Source organism: Panulirus ornatus, chromosome 8, assembly GCF_036320965.1.
Source record: "Panulirus ornatus isolate Po-2019 chromosome 8, ASM3632096v1, whole genome shotgun sequence".
Classification (NCBI taxonomy): domain Eukaryota; kingdom Metazoa; phylum Arthropoda; class Malacostraca; order Decapoda; family Palinuridae; genus Panulirus; species Panulirus ornatus.
This window is the reverse complement of record NC_092231.1, coordinates 49,633,402-49,640,545: the sequence shown is the minus strand read 5'-3', so window position 1 is coordinate 49,640,545 and position 7,144 is coordinate 49,633,402. Positions and strand designations below refer to the sequence as shown.

The window sequence follows — 7,144 nt, the reverse complement described above, 5'->3', positions numbered from 1 at the left end:
ACATTTATGTTGTGCCATGTTAGCATTCTTGACTGTGTTGCTTTGTGACGTGTTACTATCCCGGCTGTGTTGTACTGTAGCGGTGCTGGAACATATGCTATCTAACTTCCCAAGGTGTAGTGTATTGAGTTAGTGTTCCAAGATCTCTTGTGCTAACATAAGGGGGGTCTATGCCCCTTGTGTTTCTAGTGTCCTTAGGTGAGTTGTGTCAGAGTCCCCCGGTGGATCACATTATATAGTATCGTCAGCTGTGCGTTTGTTGTCTTCTGTGTGATGTTCACATCCCTCTTTGTGATATGTTCTGTTAGTGTCTCCAACTGTTTTACATTTCGTCAGTATTCTCTGTTGTTTTGGGTTATGCTTGATTCCCCGGATGTCTTAGTTTAACGTTGTGTTTTAGCTGTGTAGTGTTGGTCTATCTGACTGCATTATTTGAAAGTATTTTCTATTGTATTGAGCGTCACTAATATGTTGTGTAGCGTAGGTGCCTCCAATTATGTTGTATTCTTTAGAATTGGATGTGGTGTACTACATTAGTCCCCCGCATATGCAAATGTTGTATTGTGTGTCTTCATTAAGGGATTTCAATTTTGTTTTGTAGTATTGATGCCCTGCTATGCTCTCTTGAGCATGAATTAGGATTTGGACATTATCTGAAAGCGATGGGTCAAAGATCAGTGATTTTAAGAGTTTATTGAGATAGTATTGAAGTGGAGAGTGTAGTGGCTGAGGCCAAGGACCAGTGGTGTCCAGAGAGTAGTGAAGATAATGACCCTTGTCCTGCCCCATTAGGTCAGGTCAAATGGCACTTAGCGAGGTAGCGAGTTAGAGTCAAGAACAGAGGCAAGTATTTTGGGAACAAGTGAGTGTGTGTGTCAGCAGTTATGATGTAAGAGACCAGGTATTAGTGATGGTGATTTAAATGTGAAGGTAAGTAATGTGGCAGTGGAGGGTATAACTGAGGCGCATGGAAATGGTGAACAACTTGTGTGTGTGTAAAGGACTGGTGATTGGGAATACCTGGTTTGTAAAATGTTATATACATAAATATACGTATGTGAGTAGGAGAGATGGTCAGCAGGCATGACTGGATTACATGTTGATTGAGAGGCGTGTAAAAGAAAGACTTTTGGATGTAAATGTGCTGAAAGGGGCAGCTGGTGTGATGTTTGATCACCATCTTGTGGAGACGACAGTGAAGATCTGAAGAGGTTTTCGAATGAGGAAACAATGTCGGGGAGAAGAGGTGGCGAGAGGAAGTGAACTTGGAAAAGAGACTTGTGTGAAGAAATACCAAGAGAGATTGAGTGCCACATACACTCTTACTGTGTAAATATCCCTTTCTATGAGATGACGTAAAGATGTTGATGAACAGAGGAGTTGGGATATGACATGAAAAAGTTGGAGAATAAATGAAGGAAAGATTGAGATATACAGATGACTGCGGACCGCCATGATGGTTGTCAATCTAGCCAGCTGGGTTATTATTTATAAGTTGTGTTTAGTTGTAGGTCCAAGTTTGTTGTCATGATATAATGTTGACTGCCAGTGAGTACCTGGCTGGCGCGGGTGCCACAAGGCTGGGTCAAGTGTAGTGTAAGTGTGGTCTAGGGATGGTGTGTGTACCACTTGTAGATGATGGGCCGCATCATGACCTGCCGGTTATAACATCTTGACCAACACCTGCTGCTGCTGCTACACTTGCAACTCTCCTTTTCTAAGACCGTTTTTATGCTTCATGTAACTTTGTCTTTTTTCAATTATTCTAAAGCTATAACTACAAAATTATTTTTACTATGTAGTTTTTGTGAAAATATACTCAGAAAGCACATCGCTGTCGTCTTCCAGACATTGCCCATCTGATACAATAATTGGTGGCAGGTGACAGTTGATATAGAACGGTGTGGCCAGTGTGACCACGCTGGGTTTGTAACTGGTTGAGGCCAGCGTGACCACGTGGGGCTTGTGACTGGTTGAGGTCAGCGTGACCATGTGGGGCTTGTGACTGGTTGAGGCCAGCGTGACCATGTGGGGCTTGTGACTGGTTGTGGCCAGCGTGACCACGTGGGGCTTGTGACTGGTTAAGGCCAGTGTGACCAGGTGGGGCTTTGGGGCTTGTGACTGGTTGAGGTCAGCGTGACAACGTGGGGTTGTGACTGGTTGAGGCCAGCGTGACCAAGTGGCGCTTGTGATTGGTTGAGGCCAGCCTGACCACGGAGGGGGGGGGGGGTTGTAACTTGTTGAGGCCAGCGTGACCACTGGGGTTGTGACTGGTTGAGGCTAGCGTGACCACTGGGGTTGTGACTGGTTGAGGCCAGCGTGAGCACGTGGGGTTGTGACTGGTTGAGGCCAGCGTGACCACGTGGTGCTGTGACTGGTTAAGGCCAGCATGACCACATGGTGATCTGACTGTTTGAGGCCAGGGTGACCACATGAGTTTGTGACTGGTTGAGGCCAGCGTGACCACGTGGGGTTGTGACTGGTTGAGGCCAGCGTGACCACGTGGGGCTGTGACTGCTTGAGGCCAGCGTGACCACGTGGGGCTTGTGACTGGTTGAGGCCAGGGTGACCACATAAGTTTGTGACTGGTTGAAGCCAGAGTGACCACGTGGGGCTTGTGACTGGTTGAGGCCAGCGTGACCCCGTAAGGTTGTGACAGGTTGAGGCCAGCGTGACCACTGGCGTTGTGACTAGTTGAAGCCAGGGTGACCATGTGGGGTTGTGACTGGTTGAGGCCAGCGTGACCACGTGGGGTTGCGACTGGTTGAGGCCAGCGTGACCACGTGGGGTTGTGACTGCTTGAGGCCAGCGTGACCACGTGGGGCTTGTGACTGGTTGAGGCCAGGGTGACCACATAAGTTTGTGACTGGTTGAGGCCAGAGTGACCACGTGGGGCTTGTGACTGGTTGAGGCCAGGGTGACCCCGTAAGGTTGTGACAGGTTGAGGCCAGCGTGACCACTGGCGTTGTGACTAGTTGAAGCCAGGGTGACCACGTGGGGTTGTGACTGGTTGAGGCCAGCGTGACCACGTGGGGTTGTGACTGGTTGAGGCCAGCGTGACCACGTGGGGTTGTGACTGGTTGAGGCCAGCGTGACCACGTGGGGTTGTGACTGGTTGAGGCCAGCGTGACACGTGGGGTTGTGACTGGTTGAGTCCAGCGTGACCACGTGGGGTTGTGACTGGTTGAGGCCAGCGTGACCACGTAGGGCTGTGACTGGTTGAGGCCAGCGTGACCACGTGGGGTTGTGACTGGTTGAGGCCAGCGTGACCACGTGGGGCTGTGACTGGTTGAGGCCAGCGTGACCACGTAGGGTTGTGACTGGTTGAGGCCAGCGTGACCACGTAGGGTTGTGACTGGTTGAGGCCAGCGTGACCACGTAGAGTTGTGACTGGTTGAGGCCAGCATGACCATGTGGGGTTGTGACTGGGACGGTGACGTGTTGTGGTCAGCGTCCACAAGGTCGTTATCTTAGTATTTCAGGAACGGAGGAAGATCCACAGTGGACGTTTTACAAACACAATGTTGAATCATCACATCTTTTACCGAATCTGATTGAAATCAATGAATGAAATATTTCAAATATTAAGAAGAATAAGACAAAAGAAAAATAATGTTTATCAATTCTTTCATTTTTTTACGATTATCTGAAATAATTGCCAGATACTCCAACCTTAGTAACAGTTTCTCTTTGTCTCATGTAGTCATAAAATCCCTACCAGTCTATACCATGAATGGAAATGATCAATGAATCATTACATTTACTTTGACTCCAATTGACTCTTCCATTATTTATATATAATGAAATTTGTTCATAGAAATTAAAGGTCAGAGGAGGATAGATAGTTCTACTTTTTCATGACTAATGGTGTTCTTCTTTGACAATATGCTGTACTGACCTAAGTTTATACGTATTACAGTAACGATGTGAGAAGTTGATGATATTCCAGGTAAAGTTACAGATTACATCAGTAAACATACCTCTTACATAACTAACCCTGCCTGCCACCTGTGAGAGAAAGAAACTCTCATGATCTTAATGTGTTCATTTGGAAGGATTCTAATGCCTGGTATCCAGGAAATAATATATGCATACTGTAATACAGTGATCAATATTGTACGTCATAATGTAAGTGGTGTGTGACTAACTATAGCTGTAATATTACCTGTTCATTCTTGCTACTAACACATGACACCAAGTTGTCTGTCAGTCTTATTACGTACATTAATACACTGTTGTCTTGGCTTTACATCTCTACTAATGATGACACCTAAATCCTTCTCCTGCCTTGATAGTTTTATTTCCACATCTTAAGATGATACTGTAGTTTGCCTGCTATGTGTACACAGTGTAAACATATGTCTACGGTGAATATCACTGGCCATTGTACACTGACGTTGTTCAGCAATGTAGACCCAGGAGAGAACCTTAGACAGCATTACAGTATTTTGTGATGGACGAAAACTTGACTCAATACAAGAAAAATAATTACACCTTTACTGAGTCTGAGAACCTATCATTGATTGTCATAGAATCCAGATGTAAAATGTATATTGCTACCGGATTTCTATAGAAAGTACGTGGGACAATGATGTTAAGCAAATTATTTTATGCGATAATGAATAAAATCCCATAACTTTTCTGGAGCACAAGGTACAGAAATGTATGTAACATAAAACCGGTAAAATAACATATCTAACATAAAGATTTCTATTTTGCATGTAACATAAATGTTTTACATGTAGAAATCAGTAACATCTTCAACAACCTAAACATAATACCATCAAATTTCATATTACAATCTTTTTATCCGGGTTTTACATATCAAGAAGATACTGCATAAAGAATAGTGATGTAGCTATTATCTGCACATGTTATGAGTTTCTATTCTTCAAAGATCCAGCAAGTATACTTTGAAAAGTAGACTTTCTAATTTTGTCGTGATAAGAATTAAAGATAAATCATTACGTTTTCCTTAAAAACAATTTCTATGAATTAGATTAAATCATTTTCTGAAGAAAAACCTATAATAGTATCAACAAGACACAAACTATCAAGTTTGATAATCTCAAATTTTTTAAATGACAAATACAGAATATTAGTGAATGTCACCAATTTATCGATATCAATAAAACAAAAACGATACCCAAGCTTTCAAATCATCAAAAGTAATAAAAAAAGAAGCCATCCGTAGGTAACTTGTTACTCCCGGCATAAACACTTATAGGCGGAATCCGGTAACACCTCTTGAATATCATGTGGAAGACAGAGTAGAGTGGCTAGGCTCAGAAGCATGTTCTCCACTTCAACTGACTAATGATATGTTAAGACAACACAAACCACATACATCCATTGTGAGGATGGAATCAGGGATGAAACATCTATAACTAGAAAGGTTAAAGATACAAAGATGGTGAAATACCTTTACCCGGGATCAGTAGCACCTGTGGTAATGGACACACCTTTGTAATGCTTGATCACTTACAACTGATCAACTTTAATACGAAAGTCTTAGGTATTGTCCCTCAGGAAAACTTTTTATAAATATTTATAAAACACATATATATGTTAGATATACACTATCTCTAGAATATATCTTTACCTGGGACGTGTAACACTTGTGTGGATAGACACAACTTTGTAATGCATGATCCATTACACGAAATGAACTTCACTAACGAAGAGTTATACAACGCGTCGTTGGAGAACATTAATCAAATACCTATACAGAATTTTTATGTTAGATAAAAGACATTTCTTGATAGTAAACATAAGAAATGATGACGAAAGATAAGAGACGTAGATGTAAATGTTTTGTTAAAAGATGAAATACTCCTGCCTTAAACTAGCTCCTTGTGTTGCATTTTCTTTTAGATATCCCAAGGAAAATATATTCTGTGGTTTGTTTATATATATGTTTATGTTTTTCACAACTTTTTTATTCTTTAATCTTTTAGGATTCAGGTTTAAGGATCTTGGTTCTGAACAACCATTATAATGCAACACAATACATATTTATCATAAATAAATCATTTATCACAATAACCATTATGTTTGGACCAGATTCTTTAAGTCCTCAATTATGTTTGCTCATAAATAAGAAATTTTTCCGCCACTGACAAGTGGCTCCGTGGTGTAGTGGTTAGCACATCTGTCTAGTTAACAGCTAATCCGGGTTCGATTCCCGGCGGAGCCTTTGTTTTCAGTATTCAGGATCGGAACATATATGACTGTGGTAAACCATCATCCGACACCACTGACCTTCATCATCCAGGCCAACAATCATCCAGCAGTGACACATCCACTCTTGCTGGTGGCTGACCTTCATCATCCAGGCCAACAATCATCCAGCAGTGACACATCCACTCCTGCTGGTGGCTGACCATCATCATCCAGGCCAACAATCATCCAGCAGTGACACATCCACTCCTGCTAGTGGCTGACCATCATCATCCAGGCCAACAATCATCCAGCAGTGACACATCCACTCCTGCTCGTGGCTGACCTTCATCATCCAGGCCAACAATCATCCAGCAGTGACACATCCACTCCTGCTGGTGGCTGACCATCATCATCCAAGCCAACAATCATCCAGCAGTGACACATCCACTCCTGCTGGTGGCTGACCATCATCATCCAGGCCAACAATCATCCAGCAGTGACACATTCACTCCTGCTCGTGGCTGACCATCATCATCCAGGCCAACAATCATCCAGCAGTGACACATCCACTCCTGCTCGTGGCTGACCATCATCATCCAGGCCAACAATCATCCAGCAGTGACACATCCACTCCTGCTCGTGGCTGACCATCATCATCCAGGCCAACAATCATCCAGCAGTGACACATCCACTCCTGCTGGTGGCTGACCACCACATGTTGTGCCTCGTGTGTGAAACATAAAGCCCATCATACAGTCGCCACACATCATTAACCCTTCTATAGTCGCGGTGCTGGACGAGTCTGAAGGTTTGATTATCGTGCCCTGGCAACCTGCCAGTGCGTCTGGTAGGTTGCCAGGGTACGATAATCAATCCTTCAGACTCGTCCACTGTGACGGTATAAGTGATAGTGAAGTGTGTATGTCAAACATACCACATCATGATGGAGGTTTTATTGATCATTAACGTTTGTGTAGGTGTT

The 7,144-nt window shown here is 43.4% G+C and overlaps 1 non-coding gene across 1 annotated transcript; it reads left to right on the top strand.

The window, feature by feature from the left end:
• Positions 1-6,124: 6,124 nt before the first annotated feature.
• On the top strand, positions 6,125-6,196 carry TRNAT-AGU (transfer RNA threonine (anticodon AGU)). Its single transcript has one exon. It is a non-coding gene; the product is annotated as a tRNA-Thr (tRNA).
• Positions 6,197-7,144: the final 948 nt, after the last annotated feature.